Source organism: Aythya fuligula, chromosome 2 (genome assembly GCF_009819795.1).
Source record: "Aythya fuligula isolate bAytFul2 chromosome 2, bAytFul2.pri, whole genome shotgun sequence".
NCBI classification, from domain to species: domain Eukaryota; kingdom Metazoa; phylum Chordata; class Aves; order Anseriformes; family Anatidae; genus Aythya; species Aythya fuligula.
Genome location: NC_045560.1, coordinates 152,055,905 through 152,075,170, shown reverse-complemented (window position 1 = coordinate 152,075,170; position 19,266 = coordinate 152,055,905).

Below are 19,266 nucleotides of genomic sequence, written 5' to 3'. Positions count from 1 at the left end.
GAGTCATTAAATATCAAAGGTTTCAATGTTTATCTACTGTGCTTCTGTAAATTGGATGCCGATAGGACTTATGACTTTAACAAGCTGCAAATCTTCCCTCGTGATGTTACCCTTTATAGAGACATCAGAGTGTGTTTTCTTTGCTTTTGCTTGTAGAAACCCTTGTTGACTCTTCAAAGATCATGACTGACTTCAGAAGGGAGTTATATTGGGGGGGTACAAAAAAAATAATATTTTGGTGCATTTTGGCATATTTCAACACACCGCCTGAAAACAGACTGATGGGCATTGCCACTTTTTCCCTCTGTGGTTTTGGTTCTGATGGTAGTTTATTTATACTGAAGCTTTGTCTATAATGGGGGATTAGCTTTGATCTCAGCAAGCTATCTTCCCCTGTCCTTTAAGACAAATCCCCATTGCCGAGTGAGTGCTGTTGCGATGGGAATCAATACATTTGATTCTTCAAATATTACTGCTTTCCTAGTAAATACTATGTACACTACCTGTGCTGATCTAGCACTTTTTTGCAGACCCTTAAACAAAATCCTGCTGTGAGCTGTATCCTGCAATACCAAGTTACACATTCTCAATATATGTCCTGAAGGCACGTGCTAGTTTTTGAAACTTAGGTTGGTAATGGCCATAGCATAACTTCTGTGCCCTGCTGAGACCTGGGCTAATCTCCAGTACAAACCACTCTTGACATTTTCAATGGCATTCAAATGACAAATTTAAAGGCTTTAAATCTTTATAGGTAGTGACTTAATTGGTCAACACCTAAAAACTTTTGCTGTTATAGCTACACATGTAGAAACCTGTAACAGTCTGGCTCTTGGTGACTTTGGAATTCAGGTTTTATGTCCAAAAATAAAAGGCACAGACATGCTCAAGTATCAATGAAAGCCAAAGTGCTTTAAGTTGGTAAATTCAATAACTGATTTGATAACTTGACCTAGGAACCAGTAAAGAGATTCACATGAATTCCCATTCCCATCCCCATTCATATCAGTCCTTCTCTTCTTTTTTCACCACCTTTTTTCAAAGGCTAACCTCTGTATTAAATACTCCATCATCGCTCATACCCTACTCTGTCTTTTCTCATTAAAATCTATTTATTATATCTATGGAAAACAATTTTGTCAAGATCCATCCACAAATACAGAGAACAAACTGCTAACACTAGAATTGAAGATGAGATAGAACAATCATTTTTCTGTTACAGCTGTTGGCTTATTTTCCAAAATGTATGCTTTTATTTCAGATTTGGCATAATGTTCCTGCTGACTAATATACGTGTGTGTGTGCATTTATATATTTATGTATATAATAATTGACTATTAATGTTTTTCTCTCTCTCTCTTTTTTTTTTTTTTCTTTTTGTCATCATAGGTTATAACAGGCCTCACAGGATGAAAATGTTCAGTTCAGATCTTCCAAAATAAGACCTCAACTGTAAAACAACAGTGCTCCATATTTTCTGTTTTGCTGAAGTCATTCTATTCTGCATAATACATTTCAGTTTTTACTAGCACAGCAACAGGAACCCAAATGGCTTACTGCCCAGGTGAGTCTTTGAGTATCTGACACTGTTGATCCCTTTCTTCCTTTCCTTCCCCTGTTTTCTAGATCAGGGAATAACTACTTAATCTGTGCAAAAGACAATATTACTAAGAGAAACAATAAGAGGAAAACAGATTGCAGATGTATTGACAGTATCCTGGGAGATGTGATCTGAGGAGCAGGTGAAATCTAAAACATTGCTTAAGGTGGCTTTTTATATCACTCTCTGTTGATTATATTATAATAAATGATATAACTATATTAGTGATATTATTATATTAGTCTGTAGATTGGCACACATACATGAGGGTACAGGTTATCTGGAAATCTGGGCTATTCCATGGGGTCCTCTGTGATGGACACCATGGGCACCTTTCCTACCTACCACTGGCCACTGGGCATGCTGGTGGAAGGGAATGTGATGGACTGGGATTTGCTCTCAGAAGGACACACTGCGGGGTTGCACAGGTGAAGATGCTCAGCCCAGTTTTTCTGGCAGTTCACTGTGACACACATTCATGCTTTCACTTGCTCTCGGCAGATACAAGGCAAACAGATTGAAACACAGGTGATGGACACATCGTAAGTTTCCTGAGATAAAATAAGCAAGGAAATAAGGTGACTTTTAACCCCTGTTGGGAAGTGGCAGTTGGCATCAGCTGAGTCTGACATGTCCACTGATGCCCTGATGAGCAAAAGTGATAATATGTTGCTCCATTAATCTGGAGAGATAGGCAATGAGATAGGCTGTAAAAGCTGTTAGCAGCTACAATGTTGTTGCTGGCAATTCCATCCTTACCCAAAAGCATATCAGAGGCTAAGTCAAAATGTGGACAGTCTAAGCCCATTCATTACTACCTTCTATAAAGCCCCCAAAGTAACATTAGTACGTTAACTTTTTCCTCAGTGGTGTGAAGAAAAAAATAAAAAAAAAAGAGAACAGAAACATGAATAGGTTTCTCACACACTATGTGCTGCATTCAAATTCCATGAAGGAATTCTGTCCTGGATAACCACTACAGGTCATCATCCAGTGTCAACCTTTCCTTGAATCCTTCACCAACTCAGATTAGAGAACAGAAAGAGAGAAAAATTAAGGATAGGAAATAGAAAGGCTTTGTGAGTTACAACTGCTGGAGCATCCTGGAGGCACAGAACAAACACCTCAACACCACCTAAATTGCCCTCATGATGTATGTGTCTGAGCAGGTCATGTGTCTGAGTGGTCCCCTGCAGATGTTTCCATCAGCTATAAAGGGACTTGGGATCAATGTGAATGACTTCATTAGACGTAACTCATGTAGGTGGGTTGAATTCTGCCTCTGCCCAGCTCTAACCCCAACTGCACTGTCACTGAGATGGGATAACCTTCCCCAGCTTCATTCTCATCTGTGACAACCTCTAGAGACTTAAGGGATCCCAATAGCATTTCTTCTTTTAATCTTTCTTCTTTTCAGTACCTTTCTAGTCTTCCTTCAGACCTCTATGTTCCTGCATAAGTTGGACATTAGTTCTTTTTCTAACACTTCTGCAAACTTCTTACTAAAGGGGAAGTCAGCGTGCTTCCATGCTTTGACTCGATGATCTTGAGGTCTCTTCCAACCTAGAAATTCTGTAATTCTGTGATTCTGTGGTTCTGTGATTTTGGCCAGCTCATCCCATATTGATCAATATGGAAAAGATGACAGGCAAGACTTGCTATTGGGACAGGAAATAGCAAAACCTGCTTTCAGAACCACAGATTTTGAATATCTATCCAGTACTGGAGATGCTTGTTCATATTCTGGTTGGTCCTACATGGCTCAGTGCAGTGCTGTGCAGATATACCCAAGCCATACCAGGACATGACAGCTCACATACTGAAAGCAGCCTAGTCATACTAGTAATGTCTTCCACCCAGGCAGTCAATCCTCCTGAAAAGTGGGATAAACTAGTCAGGAAAGCCTGTCTGTCTTACCCAGAACCGTTGCAGTATCTTTATGTGCTACTGCTCTGTGTAAATACCCTTTGACTTACAAGCTTCATTTATTTCACTAAAATTAATGCATCAGCATGCAGTTACTATGGTGATGTGGGCTTCCTAACTATCTTAGGCTACGTCCATACTCATGTGTGAGCTGGTTCTTGCTGTGCCTGAAGTTTGCTGGCACCTGACTATAAACAGACTGCAAGCCAAACCGTAACTGTGGCTGGATGAGCAGGAGATGTGAAAATAACTTAAATAGGGAATTCTGCTCTTCAGTAGTTACGGAATTGCTTGGGTGTCACTATATACCTATGTGCTCCGTGTACCTATAGGGGACAACCACAAAAAACTTCTGATGAAGAAAGCAGAGACACAACCCCTGTCTCCCAGCCCCGTTGCTTGTGCACCAGTGTATGCTGCTTTTATTTCACCAGACTCCTGCCTTAACAAGGGAGGTAAGGGTACTTCTGCCTTTTATTCTCAACTGGAAAAGACAAGATTTCAGAGTAGAAATTAACCCAATGGCAAGATCCTCAAAGTCTCTGGAATACCTGCAATGATAAAGCATTGCATATCTCCAGGACTTCATGAGATTTAACCAATGCACAATAGTTATATTTGCCCTCCGCATTTTAGGGCTCAAACTTTAAGTACCATAAGCAAATAGAGGATGTCCAAGGGCTCTGATGATCTGTTTGTGGTTAGGAGAAGGGTGAACTTAATCAAAACCATGATTTGCTCTTAGTCACCTCCTCAGATACTGATGGTGTCTGGCTTTACTCTGCTGCTTGTTCATAGTCCCTGGAGTCTCAGATACCTGATCATTGCTATGGTGATTTTATTTCACTGAACCTCTTTAGAAATAAATCTTTGTCCACTGATGGCTTAGTCAGCAATTTGCTTGCCTGATGCAGCTCACTAAGGCACATGGTGCTGTAGCATATTCTGAAAAAGAACAGAGTTGCTCTGATTTGCTATAATGAGGAGAGTCTCCCTGCTATGGTGGCACAGAGGTGTTTACTCTGTTTGGAGATTAGAGGACATCTGTAGAGCTTCCTACTGACAGCAGTGTTGCTGCAGCAGGCTGTTTGCAGAAGCACCCTATCATTACCCATGCTATCATTACCCAATGACATAGACAACGGGATCGATTGCACCCTCAGCAAGTTTACAGACAAACCAAGCTGAGTGGTGCAGCTGATACAACAGAAGGAAGGGATGCCATCCGCAAGGACCTGGACAAGCTTGAGAACTGGGCCCGTGTGAACCGAATGAGGTTCAACAAGTCCAAGTTGAGACTTGGACTTCCAAGACTGGGAGAAGAACTCATTGAGGGCAGCCCTGCAGAGAGAGACTTGGGGGTTGCGGTGGATGAAAAACTCAACATGAGCCAACAGTGCATGCTTGCAGCCCGGAAGGTCAACTGCATCCTGGGCTGCATCAACAGAGGAGTGGCCAGCAAGGGAGGGAAGTGATTGTCCCCCCCTACTCTGCCCTTGTGAGGCCCCACCTGGAGTGCTGCATCCAGGTCTGGGGCCCTCAGCACAAGAAGGATGTGGGGCTGTTAGAGCAGGTCCAGAGAATGGCCACAAAGATAGTCAGGCCAAGAAAACTGGGGATGTTCAGCCTGGAGAAGGCTCTGGGGAGACCTCGTTGCAGTCTTCCAGTACCTTCCAGTACCAGGGAGCTTATAAAAAAAGATGGAGAGAGACTTTTTACACAGGTACAAAGTTACAGGACAAGGGGGAATGGTTTTGATTCTTTTGATTCTTTGATCTGTTTCTGATTTACCTGCTGTTTAAGCCTCTAGTCTGGTTTTGGCCAGGATAGAGTTAATATTCTTCCTAGTAACTGGTATGATGTGTTTAGATTTAGGATGAGAAAAATGCTGATAACAGAGTGATGTTTCAGTAGTTGCAAAGCGGTGCTTACCCAGAGCCAAGGAGTTTCCAGCTCCTCATACTGCCCTGCCAGTGAGGGGCTGAGGGTGGTCAGGGAACTGGGAGGGAACAGAACCAGGACAGCTGGCCCAGATGGACCAAAGGGATGTCTCACACCATGTGGTGTTATGCTGAACAATAAAACTCGGAGGAGTTGTCCAGGCAGGGAGGAAGGAGGTGCTGCTGCTCAGAGATGGGATGGGCATCAGTTGGTGGCTGGTGAGCAATTGCATTTGTTTTGTGTATTACTTTTAATAATCATAATACCCCTTATTATTATTGTTATTATTACTATTTTTGCTTCATTTTCCATCCTATTAAGCTGTCTTTATCTCAACCCACGACTTTTAACTTTTTTTTCTGATTCTATTCCCCATCCCACTGTGGGGGAGTGAATGAACAGCTGTGTGGTGCCTAGCTGCCTGCTGGGTTAAACCACAACAAACACTAACCAGTGTTGGACCAATACAGTTGACTAGTCTGGAAAAAACATTTTGGGGTAGATTTTGAAAAGTTTATGTAGATGCAAGAATCTTTCCAATATAAGGAAAAAAAAAATCTAGGGGGATCAAAGGAAGCTGGATGCCTAAGCAGCTGGGGATTTTAAAATCCCACTTTCTGCATTTTTAGATATTGAGTAGCTTTGAAAAGCACTGCTGAGATTTATGAATGTCTTTGAGGACTTTATCTATGGAGATACTTTGGATATCTTTGGATATTCTTCAAATTCCCAATGAGTCTGAAGCACCTCAGGTGCTCTCTGACAGCTGAGGAGAGAGCGGAGGGGGCTGTGAGTTGCACAGGCACTTCTCAGCAAAGATGTTTGATAGAAATACTGCTCCAGGGTTATGGCAAAGAAGTGGAATGAGTGGCTTGAGACATTTTAAAGGTGTTTCCTGGTGATGGGACAGGGGTGAGAAAGTGCAAAACCTGCAAAGAAGGGAGGCTTCCAAACACTGAGTTCTCTACCAACGTCAAGCCAACAACTTCAGGATAAATTAGTAGATTGTTTTAACCAGTCTAATCAAGCACAGTGGTCATGCAGCACCAAGCCTGCTCAGATGTATCTGAGCTTTCAGCTCTGTCACACCTCTGCATTTCCAAGGGAACTGTCTCCCATGGAACCTCATATTGCAGAAGATGGAGCAGCCCCAGCTGGTTAAAAATGCTGTGTTTCACCACGCAGATTTTCCTCTCATCCTTCTTTGTTTTGCTTGTTCCTTTAATGAAATATTTTCTCTTAATGCCATTTAAGTTAGAAAAATCTGGTGGCAGCTCCTGTGTGTTGTAAATCTGCTGCCCTCCCAGCACAGCACGGTACTCCCCACCCTCAACAGCAACAGAAACCAAGAAAGAAACTGGGAAGGAGATGGGAATAAGGTCTGAACTGCACTAAAAGTTTTAAGTTTTTGAAAATCTTGTTGGATAGTCCATTTCTTTCCAGCACAGGTTACCTGCCATTAAAACTGGAAAGGAATTTCTTCTTTTCTCTAACACAGAGAAGTGATTTTTAGTCTCACTGAAATATAATCCAGGTAACTGCCCAGTTCAAGACATACATGCTTGCTCCCAATACTGTAGATCATGAGTTACTGCTGTGTTTAACTGCTTAGGCAAAGAAACAGAAAAAATATTTCCCACAATAAGTAGAAACAGAAGACTGGGCTTCCAGGCAAAACAAAACAAAACCAAACAGAACAAAACCAAACCAAAAAAAGCAAGCAACCAAAACAAGAAAATAGAAACATCCCATGCAATCACACAGTGCCTATTGCTTTATCACCGTGTTTTGATGTCGTCTTATTCTGAATGACACAATCACCAGTTCACATCAATAATGCAAAAATTAGGTAGCTGTGACTCTTCACATTCGTTGACCTGCAGTCCAGCGTTATGGAAGAACCAAAGGGAGGGTTGTGTTGTTCAAAGCACTTCATAGCTGCAAAAGCCTGATCTGGAATAGAAATGCTCATTGTGGGGTACAGGAAGCAAACCACATTTGGAAAAGAAAACCCAGATCCAAACAATCCTAAATCTTTCTCAAGACTTATGGAATTGTGATATTGAAAAAAAACAAATCAAAACAAAAGGTCTGAGGAGCCTTGAGTCAGTCATTATGTAGAACAAGGAGAATAATAGTGACAGTAAGGCTAGAAGGGGTCATGGTGGTCATCTCTGCTGACCTCGTGCATACTGTACACCAGTGTTTCATCACTGCTTCCCACACCAAGCCCATGGATCACGGCTGAGCATCTTTCAGATGGCACAGAACTGTCTTAAACTCTAAGCTTTGGGTGAAGGCATGAGTCAGGATGCATGCATACTCTGCCCCAAGGGTAGGTCTAGCTAGCAGCATAGCTCGCTGATTTGGCCTACTTACTAATTAGCCTTGTTGTGAGAAACCTTTGTCTTATTTATGTTGTAAATACGTTCAGATTCACCTTCCAGATACTAGTGAATTTGGGGTTGTATGTGGGTAGTATAATACGAGCTGTGCCTCCAAAGTCTATACCCATACCTGCACTGGGAGCAGTGAAAAGAAAAAAAAAAATAAAAAAGTGTTAATGAGAATTAAAGAGCTCCGAGGCAAAATCTGGTTTGGCTGGCAGGATGCATGAGGTGCACAGAGACTGACTGCCATCTGACATGGCTTCTGCTTCTTGACTGCAAGCTGGGCAGCTGAAGCCTCTCGTTAGCACCTCAACATGCTGTGATCTGCAGGAATGGCCAGATGCCTACAGCACCAGTTGGCTCAAACAGATAGTAAATGGCAGCAAGGGCTGAGAATCAGCCCCACTGGGGACAACTGCTGTGGGTCAGATGGGGAGGAAGCTTCGCCACGTGTTGTTTTTTCCTCTTCGGTTTAGTCAAGCTGAATGCACTTCAGAGATTATCATTGATTTTCACAATAATACAAAATTCAAAACCCATGAACTATGCCATCCCCGAATTGATATTAAAATATTTCTTTATTCAATACTGTAATAAACGTTGGAAGTTTTTTATATGCCTTCTGCTTTCTGAACCTTTGGGGAACATTCAGTACATTCATCAAGCTAGAAATATGCTTTTTCTCCCAAATTACTAGATCTTCCCCAAATCACCTATTTCCAGAAATGAGGGATTTCAGTGAAGCACTAATGAGAAGCCCATAACAAGACAGCACTTCTGATCCACTGTATTTACTCAGGTAACAGCAGATTTTTTTTTTCCCTTCTATCTTGCTATGTATGAAACCATAGCACATACCAGTTCCAAAAACTACCACACAAATACTGCGTGTTACATAAGTAATTTGAATGCTTGGCATTCATAAATGGCAATTCAACTTTCTAAAGCTGATCATTAAAAACCAAAAGCTATTTCCAAAAGTCCGGTCATAAGTGGTGTAGCCAATGACACCCACAAATCCAGAGTCAGAGTTTAAATTTGAACCCTGCAGTCTTTAATTTGCAGAAACATACTAAGGCTCTGCATATGCTACCTTGGGAGATGAAGATCCATCTGAAAAAGTCTATAAATTTGAAAAATAACTCTCATAAAAACTAATGTGATTTATGTAAGCACATTAAGGGGAAAATACCCTGAACAGTTGGTTTAAGTGCTTAGACTTCCTAAACTTAATATTTCCATATGGTTACATTGTAATTTTAGATTTTTAGTGCCTTCTTACCCTTCTCTGTTAAATTTGAGAAACAAATCAAGGTACCAGCACAAAGAAATTAAGATTAAGGAACAAAAATGTCTGCAATGAGTATTTGTTTGTTCCCACATGAAGCAATGGTTCTTTCTACAAATTTCCTTAATCCTCTAGGAAACATTATTCCAATTGTCATAGGATTGTTTGTGTGATGTTGTGAACAGATGATTATAAAAGTCTTTTGATATAAATAGAAAGCAGAAAAATAAAGGGAGAAGTGAGCACCCGACTTTTTTTTTTTTTTTTTTTTTTTTTTTTTTTTTTAATGCAGGATTATATTAGCTAAGTAAAGATTAGTTTCAAAATACCAGACATGGTTTGAATTCTTGCTGAATTATTTCACGCCTCTAACACTTTCATATTTATCCCACAAGATTTTCACTTTTGCCTAGTCCTTGGCGGCTTTGCAGTGAACCACCCCTAAAAGTGTTTCATCTGTAGCACCAGAACTGGCTTATGTTCCAATTTTTAACTAAAGGTAACAAAAATCTTAAAAATGATTACTTAAGCCACCACAAACTGTTGTGTGAACCTTCGCAAATTGATCAAAGCTGACATTATATCAATTTAACTTAGGTTGATCCCTATCAACTAAAACTAAATGGATGTAAGTCACTCACGCAACAGCACAGAGGGATTTGTGTCCATGTGTCTGTTTGTGGTCTCAGCTCACTGACTATCATATTGTGCAGTAAAAGGTAAGAAAATGCAATTCTTTGTGAGGAACGTCCACTCTGCTGTGATCCATTCTTGCCTCCCCAGCCCCAAAACACAAAACCAACCAACCAAAAAAAAACAAAAAAACATGGTACGAGCATGTGAGGATGCAACACTGTAAACAGTACGATCTGTCTTCATGGTATGTATGGGATCAGTTTACAGGTAAAGATGAAGTTGATGAGAAATAGCACAGTAAGTCTAGGCTGCAGCTCAGTTCTCTAGCATAGCCTGGGCATCTGTGGGGATGCAGATGTACGTAAAAAAACAACAACAACAACAAAACAAACAAACAAACAAACAAAAAACTTCTTCAGAAGTGCCACTCATTTTTCTGAAACTGTCTGCATGTTCAAGTTCCTACTCAGCCTTGCCTGCTGCCCAGGTGAGCAAGCAACGTGTAATTATGTAAAAGAGATAATATTTATCACGAGAGGTTAAGCAGTGTTAAGTTGTTGGTCAAGAGAAAAGATTTGCATTACTCCTTTTCTTCAGACTTAATAAAACACTACGGAGTGATGGTTAACACGCTGACATTTAAATACACATGATTTAAAATAAAGGGAACAAGCTCAGCTACATGAATCCTTTGTCTTTTGTTGCAGAGATTGTGTAATTCTTTGGTTGTCTTCTTCAACTGGAAGAGAAAAAAAAAATAAAGGATGGATTTATTGCTCTCTGCTGCACAATTTGACAGATGTTACTATTTATTAAAAAAAAAAAAAAAAAAAAAAAAAAAAAACACATCTGGCAGCTGTTTGGCTGGACTAATGGCTGAGCCCGGTATGATTAGATACAGCTGATGCTAGAAAACCAAGTTGGATGGAAGGAGCTGAAGTCTGTGATGCTGCAGGGGATGTTAATATCAGAAAAAATTGAAAATGGATATGGAACAAAAATATCAAGATTAATAGTTACATAATCTAGTCGATTTTTCTAGGAGGACCCTAAATATTAAGGTGTTTTCTCGTTAGTGCCGCGTCTATGTCATTAAGAAAGTACAATCAATGAAAAATGCAGGCTGTGGACAGCCTGTGTACTGAAATCCAGCTACATCTCCCTAACCAAATTTTCATCGAACCACACCACTGCATAGTCCCAGGACTTAAGACCGAGGCATATATAGGAATATATATAGGAATTAAATTCATGCATTTGCTTGAGATGTTTCTAAGTTTCATCTGTGTGAGGTGTAGAGGGAAAAGCCAAGGAAATAATTCAAAGCTGGAAAAGTGACTTAGCTGGAGAGTCAGATCCATCTTGCCTAAATACAAAGGTCTTTAATACAGGCAGTGACACGGGAGGTAGTCACCACAGGCTTCTTTTGCTGTTGCTTGAGAGAAATAGAAATGCTGTGAGGGACATTTCTCTAGTCCATTTTGAACAGCCACTTTAGGATGAGAGGAACTTCATTCTGGAAAAACTCATTTCTCTGTGCTGCCTGCAAAGGGAGGCATTGGTGAGCAGCGCTCTGTAGCCATCTGTTGGGAAGAAGTTCACATCTGGCCAGAGATATCCCACCTGAAAAAGCTCAGTGTTCTTAATTCATTACAAGATCACAGTTTTAACTTGATTATCGTACTGAGGACCTTCAAATGAAGACATTTGTTTCCAGTGGGCATTGTTGTCCAGCAGAGATAAATAAGAATTAACAGCTGGAGGCTGAAACCACCAGATACATCCAGGTGGTGTTTTATTTATTTATTTATTTATTTATTTTTGTACAGTGATTGAGAAAGCCTGTTGTCACATAATAGCAGAAGAAGAGAGCACTTCTTTTTCTCTTTGAGCCTTTGATGTCTTTTTAAAACACCTGTTCAGACCAAAACTCTTAGCTTGACTTAATAAGGGCTAACTGGGTATACTGCTGTGGACTGTGCTGCTCCAGAAATCAGATCAGATGCCTTGTCCAGACCCTTTGGCTGATCTCTGTCTTAAATTTATTTGAAAGGTTGCATACTGAAAAAAATCTCTTGCACTCTGATGGCAAACAAACACACACAAAGAAAACAACAACAAAAAAAATCCAAAACAAACAAACAAAAACAACCAGCCAGCCAGCCAACAAACAAACAAGCAAACAAACAAAAAGAACACATGAAAATGTAGCAGGTTCTTTTGTCTACCAAAAAAAAAAAAAAGAAAAAAAAAAAAAAAGAATGGGATCCTTTTTGACCGTAACTATACCATACATTATTGTGGGAGTGATGACAAGGATTTGGTCTGCACAGTTAGGAACAACTTCACAAGCAGAAAGTGACAAGTCTTCTGAGGTTCCACCCCAGGAAACTATGCCTACTTAGTCACATCTCCTTTAAGTGACAAATGAAAATTTGAGGGACTGAGCATGTTCAGCCCCCTTCAGCTGGTATCAGTGTCCATAACCATCTAGTTTCTGAGATAAAGAGAGATATTTACCCTGGGCTATGTGCTTCAGGCTCAGTTCTGATCTTAGAGGATTCAGCAGAATATCTACTGCCTCACGTGGACTGGTGCCAGCCAGCTCCTCTGCCTCCTGTACAGAGCAGAATTACTGCAGCAGGCAGCTGGGAGACAGAGCATGAGCTTCACTCAGTCCTGGTGTCTTTATCCATGGCGGTTCCTGCTTTGCTCATTTTTCCTGGTCTAAAACAAGAAAATATTTTGACTGAAGCTGCATCTCTCTTCTCTGAGCTGTGAGAGCATCCCATAAGGGTAATATCTCAGCTCCTAATGCAACTGCTCCTTAGGGAGGAGTGGCTGGAGTATAAGGCAGCTGCAGCAGCAAAAGTGTGTTCATATTGGGTAGGTCCTTGATCCATGATGGGTACTGCTAGGAACAATCTCAGTATAAGAGATACAGATATTGCCCTGTGATGGCATTATCTAGGCTTTGATACAGCACAAAGAAGGGAACAGAAAACAGCATTTTAAATGCGACAGGATGGGTGTATTTCTGAAGTCAAGAGGGGAAGGATATGTCAGTGAGAAGATCTATGGAGATACAATGGGAAAAGAAGGGATTGTAACAGCCCAGCATTTTTTTTCTTAGACAATTGCTTATTTTCAGCTTCTTGCTTACGATCTGCATTCCTATGATGTATACTTTACACAGGGCTGATACTTGGATGGAAATTTTAATAACATGGATGGTGGAAAAAAGGAAAGACAAAATGAGTGTCCTACAAAAGAAAAGATTAAGGTAGGTCCCTGCCTGATACAGGTCATCATAGACCTATGGAAGTTGCTAAAAAGATGATTTATGCTGAGGATGTAGCCCTAATGTCTGAAGTAATTGACAGATCGGGTCTCAATGCTCAGGCACATGGTGTGGGAGCAGCCTCCACCTGGGAAAAATGCCCTCCTGGAGTAATGGTAGAAGAGTGGGGAAATTGCAAAGGCATTGCAGCCTTGTATGAATTCGTGAAGCTTACTTTGAAGCACATCCTTTTCTAATTAGCAGCGGTGAACCTGGAATGTCAGCCGGTACTGCAGCAGGGTGTTTTTTTTTTCCCCCTCATATCTTGATCAAAACTTCTTTTGACTTCTCAAACTGCTCAAAGTACAATTGAAGGAAGGAAAAAGACAGTAAAGATAAAAAGTACATTCAGTGACACAAACTAGCAGTAATGAAGGAAACTGAACAGTAGCTCATGTTTTGCTTTAAAAACACTACTGCGCCATACAAGCTAGCCTTATTTATTTATTTTAAAATGAAAACCTCTCTTCTGCCAAAAATGAAGTATTTAGAAACTACATTCTGGAACAATAAATCTGTGGGAAACTTTAATGTTGCATAGAATGTGCTTGATTATGTGAACATATTAGTAACAACAGATCTCAACAGCACTTCCTATGAGGAGCAGTTTCCTATTTGCAGCTTTCTTCAGTCTGGTCATAACCTCGGTGCTCTCATAGGAGTAAATGAGACATCCCATCAGAGACCATCAGAGGTTAGGGAAGGGTCCTGGAAGGCGGCCTTTGCTGGGACCAGCAGAATCCATTCCAGACTGTGTAATGTCTTTCTTATTCTTTTCAGAGCAATTAAACGGATGCCACCTGCTAGTGATGTACATCCTTAAGCATAAGCAACATCAAGACACATTTCCTTATATAAGGAGATTTAAGTCTGATTCATTAAGATCAGTTGTTTACTCATACAGAAAACCATATTATAAAATTTTCCCTGGGAATGCATCAAGCCCCATATGTAAATATCAGCAAATTTGCTCTCCCTTCTCCAGTAGAGGCTTTATCTTTTGCATCAATTTGTCTTTTTACATATTGGTTAATAACACTATTTTAATGTACAGCCTGAACGTATTCACCTGCAGTTAATACTCATTGCTCCTTTAGCTGCTATGCATTCCTCACTTGCCTGACATTTACTTCCCAATTAATCGACAGCAATCGGATTCTCTCTCAGCTTTCATTTTGCTAGGCTGAGCAAATCTCATTTGCCCATTTCACGGCTTCATCCGGCTGGCGGCTTAGAGTCCTCTTGTATACCAGAATCTTCCCCCTCCTTAATTGGAAGCAAACAAAGAGCTCCTATCTCAAGGCAGATGGTTTTCTTCATTCCTAAGGGTGTGTTTCACTTCACTTCACTTGGTCTAAACGGCATATTGTCAGCTTCCTCAGATTTGCTCCTTTCCAGCCATGAAGCAACCCCCAACCTAGATAAGCCTTCCTACATGCCCAAGAGCCGTGCATTGGCTGGCTAACTCCTCTTTCTCAACAGTGGGCTTCTTCTTTAGCTTACCTTGGATGACAAGACCCTCTCCAGTTGAATGAAGATGTGCTGTGCAGCCATTTTTCTGAGCCCTGGCTGCAAGCCCTGGATCAGCTGGGAGCTGAAGGTGAGCACTTTGCACGAGGCCAAACAGGAGAGAGGGAGACAGCTGGGGACAGTGCAAAGGCATGATACCCTTGGATGAAGCTTATTTTGAGCCACAAGTTTCTTTAGAATGCAGGATGGGCTTTCTTGCCATATCTTCACAAGAAGCTATTTTGAGTCCACTTTTACACAAAGAACCAATGATTTAGCTCTGTCTATAACTTCTGATAGCTCCTGCTCAGTGTGCATGCACTTTGGCCTATCAATCTCATTCCACCCTTAACTTCTAGCAGGACTACCAGAAGTCCAACTAGTACCACTCCACCTACTTCATCAAAGATAAATACAATCTACTACAAGAATCTTCTCTTGAGAATCACTTTCTGTCTCAAATGCACTTTCAAATTATTCTTGTTTAATCTTCCTCTGGTAAATACAGGTTGCTTTTAATCTCATCTTTCTATTTATCTCCAGAACTTAAATTGATTCCTTCTGAATTTGTTCTATAGCATGCTAGTTTAAGCTTAGGTTAACTGTCCTCTCATTTTCTAAATAACTGTCTCTTCAACTTCTTAGATGTAGATTATGATCTGAGTACAGCATCTATCTGGTTTACAGAAAGACCATCTTCAAGTCTTTGAGTCTTTTGTCCAGTTCTCATCTCTAATCATTAAAGCAATTCCTTAGTTTACCCAAGTTTGGCCTTCTGAAATCAGGGAAATGTAGCTATGGTCTTCATCATGTTTATCTTGCCACACAACTTAAGAAGAAAAAAGTCATGATCAGTTACTCCCCAGTCATCTTTGGTGGCAAGTTCTTCTATAATAGCTGATTCGTTACTATCAGATCTAAAGCAGCATTATGGATGACTTACTGCTGCTTTAGTGAATAATTCTACTAGCTTTTGCTCACAGAAGTAATGCAACCTAAATATTTTCCAGTCTACATCTGGGAAACTTAATTTTTCTAGACCATTACAATTGCTAGATTTTTATTTATTTATTTATTTATTTCTCCAGTAACATCTCAGATACTCTGCCCGATGTGGATTTCCAGCCCTGTGGGTTAATAGGAGCACTACCCCAGCACAATGCTCACCTGCCTTCCCTGGAGCAATCCTGTCCACACCATTTAGCCCTGCTCAGCTTGTCCCACCAGATGTAAGGGATTGTGCAATGTTATTTCAATCTTTACACCTGGCAAGAAAAAAAAAAAAAAAAAAAAAAAAAGAATCTTTTCTATTCTGTGCAGCTTACCATACTGCATTTCTGCCATTGAACATAAATGTCATTCCCCAGTAAATTAAGCTGTGACTAACATCTGTCAGGTGTGGTTCATTGTTTTTCTCATCATTTACCCAGCGGATGACTTCCACATGCAATTAGTGTGCTGTTTTGTTAGCGTGTTTAATTTAATATAGCATGTAGAGCCCTTCACATGTGTGCGCTGTCCTTTGGGGGAAAACATTTGTCTCAAAAACTGCACCATGGCACAGCTTGTGTGCTTCTGTGACATTCAAGAGAGATGAAACAGTTAGCTGGTACTGATCAGACAAGCACATAAGCCTGACTTTGAAAAGGTTGTTCTGCGTTACTATATTTATTTTGTTTGAGCCACAGAGAAATGCTTCCTTGTCAAAATGTTTCTTTAACAGGCTTTGCTTGCCATCCTTCTTATGGTCTGGAGACTCAAACACAAGTCTAGTAGACACTTCAACCTCATCAACATTAGTTTTTTGCCTCTAAGGCTAATCGTACCTACCGGTTTATTCCTGCTTATCCTGGGGGACAATTGAAATTAAATAAATGTAACGATGCTAATAATGGCACAATCAGTTAAGGCACAAGTTTTTAAGTCTTTGCTTGGGAAAAGCTGAAGATTTGCAGCTGAAGTGGCTGGGAGTAGACAGTACTTGAGGCACAACAGGATCAAGATGCACAAAGATAAATCAGGTGAATTTTACTGTCGTGCCTTTTATGTAGGCGATACCTGAACTGCCTAGAATGGTCACTTATATTGGGGAGTTTGTGCATGTTACAGGTGTACAAAACACCCCAAAAGTATACCGTGTCTATCCCTCTTTACCATATGGTTACTTATATTTACCCTCTTTTTTATGTACTTTTGTCATTTGTTTGTTTTGCAGTAAATTGCTTGTGGCCAATGAATGTTTCTACATGAATTTAACTTCCTGTATCCTGAGAGATGTATTATAGCTTTATCTATTTTAATATCCTCACTGTGTTTTATTCCTATCTCATGTTTATTATTCCTCTCAGGCTTTATATTGTCCTTGTAGGAAAAAAAAAAAAAAATCATTTATCTAAGAGTATAAAAGAAAAGCAGTATTTCATTGCTGGGATTTTTTTTTTTTTTTTTTTTTTTATGTGAGTTTGCTAAGGGCTTGGCTTGAGCTCCAGACTTGCTGTGTATTTCTGCAAATCAAGCTTTTGGTATTTACTGTGTGTTTTTATGTGCTACAGCATTGAAATGTTTTTCTGCCTTTCCCAGACATTTATTGAGAGCAAGTTCTGCCATATCACAACTGCCACCCATGGCGGATGTTCCCATGTCCAGCACTAATGAGTCCTGGAGGGTAAAAATGTGTCACTGTGTAATTGTTTGGCATCCAAGGGAATCCTGCACTGATGTAGAGCTCTCTCGGACACAGACCTGCATCTAGGTGCTGTGAAGCAGATGCTGAGAGTACTGGCCATAAGTTCTGTCCCACCAAGCTCTTCCATCTCCTTGCCATACAAGTTCCAACAGCAACCAGAGGAAGATGCTGCATGCTTTTTTTTTTGGTTCTTTCCTCTTTGAATTTTAAAAGACCATAACACCAGAGTCAGATTCCAGACACTGTGGAGACTGAGAACCTGATCTAAATGCCTATTTCAAGCCTCTGACCAGTTCTCAGGCTTTGGATCAGAGAACACCACTGCAGAGTTTTGTGAAATCTGAAGAGATAGAACAGCAGTTCAGTGTTTAGTTTGCAACATAAATAAATAAGTAAATAAGGCAAGATGACCTAACTGGCTGAGATCAAACCATCTATCAAATATGGCAAAGTTAATTGCTGTCAGATACCTTTATAAAGTTCACACTCTTGTTTTCACTACTTATTACATTGTTCTAATGAAGACATTTATGTAAAGTAACTGCAGTGCCTCTTGTGCATCTAAATAAAGAATATTGTTCATCTTTTCAGCAGAAATCCCATATATGTAGATGACCTGTCTCTCAGAACAGAGACTGGTTCAGAGTTCAGTTGTGGTTTATAATCCTAGTTTCACAGTTACAAAGTTGTTTTTTTTTTTTTTTTTTTTTTTTAAGAAATATCTAATCTTCACAGCCAGCTATAGCAGTCAATAGGTGTCTCTGTAAAACACATAACAAACACGTATGATCAGCTGCGACAAGAAGACAGATTTCCCAGTAAATCCATCTGCATGGAGTTTGGCCTTGGAATGGGGACAGCTTTTATATCCCTCTGGCAGAGCCAGCAGTCGCTCCCATGATGCTGACTATGACGGCGTGCAGCCATTTCAGTGTGCACGAACACCTTGGGTCTCACTCAGCCCAAGTACTGGGGGATCTGGGAATGGGGCATCTGTTGGCCACGCTCTCATCCACGCCTCTTCTTTCCCCCTGCAGTAGCACCATGATAGTGTTTAGCTTCCCCACAAGTCTTTTGGAGCAAACCAGCCATTGCTAAATGACAATTTATTTACACAGGCGAGGAGAAACAGCTTCTTGGCAACTGCGTACGCAGCAAATGCTGAATTTCTATTTTAACTTCTGCTTCTTGGCCTATCCGTGATGGCAGTTGGCTTGTTTGGAGGATGGCAAGTTACCTACTGAAAAGATAGCAAATGCAGGGAGGGCAAACGCCAGCCCAAATCTGCTCTCTCCCGTTGGGGTGCCTATCCTTAACATCTTGCTGAAATACTTTACACTGGTTTTGGCCCCAAAGAGCTTTCATAATAATCTAAAGGATTTCTTTTTAAATTGCAAACCTGGAGTTAAAATAAAAATGAAAAGCTGGACAATCCAGAGAAATAAGGGAGTGGAAATCAGTCTGTGAGGTTGAAACCTGCACAGACTTTGAGCACCCAGAGGATAGGTGCCTAAAACTGGCATTGTGCCATTAAATAGTTTAACCAGACACTTTATCAGTTGCAACTATCTGTCTGGGGCGTTCTTTAAAGATGCTTTTTAATTCTGCAGCGTTTTATAGTAACCTTAAAAATGTCAGATGCTGGACGCGAAGAAGGCATTATTTACTATGTGCTTTTTTTTTTTTTTTTCTTTTTTTTTTTTTAATCATCATTAATGACGCAAAACGTGCTCTCCCCACGGGAAAACACAGAATTTCTTTCAGCTTTCTCTCCTGCGCTCAGCGCCGGGGATCCGCGCGGGCGCAATTTTCAGACAGGAGAGCTTTTGGGGCGCGGAAGGGAAAACGAGGGGGGCAAAAACATTTCGGGGGGGGGGGGGCGACGCAGGGCGGTGTCAGGAACAGGTATTTCGCCTCGGTGGATGGAGCGGGGGTGAAGTTTGGGCTGGC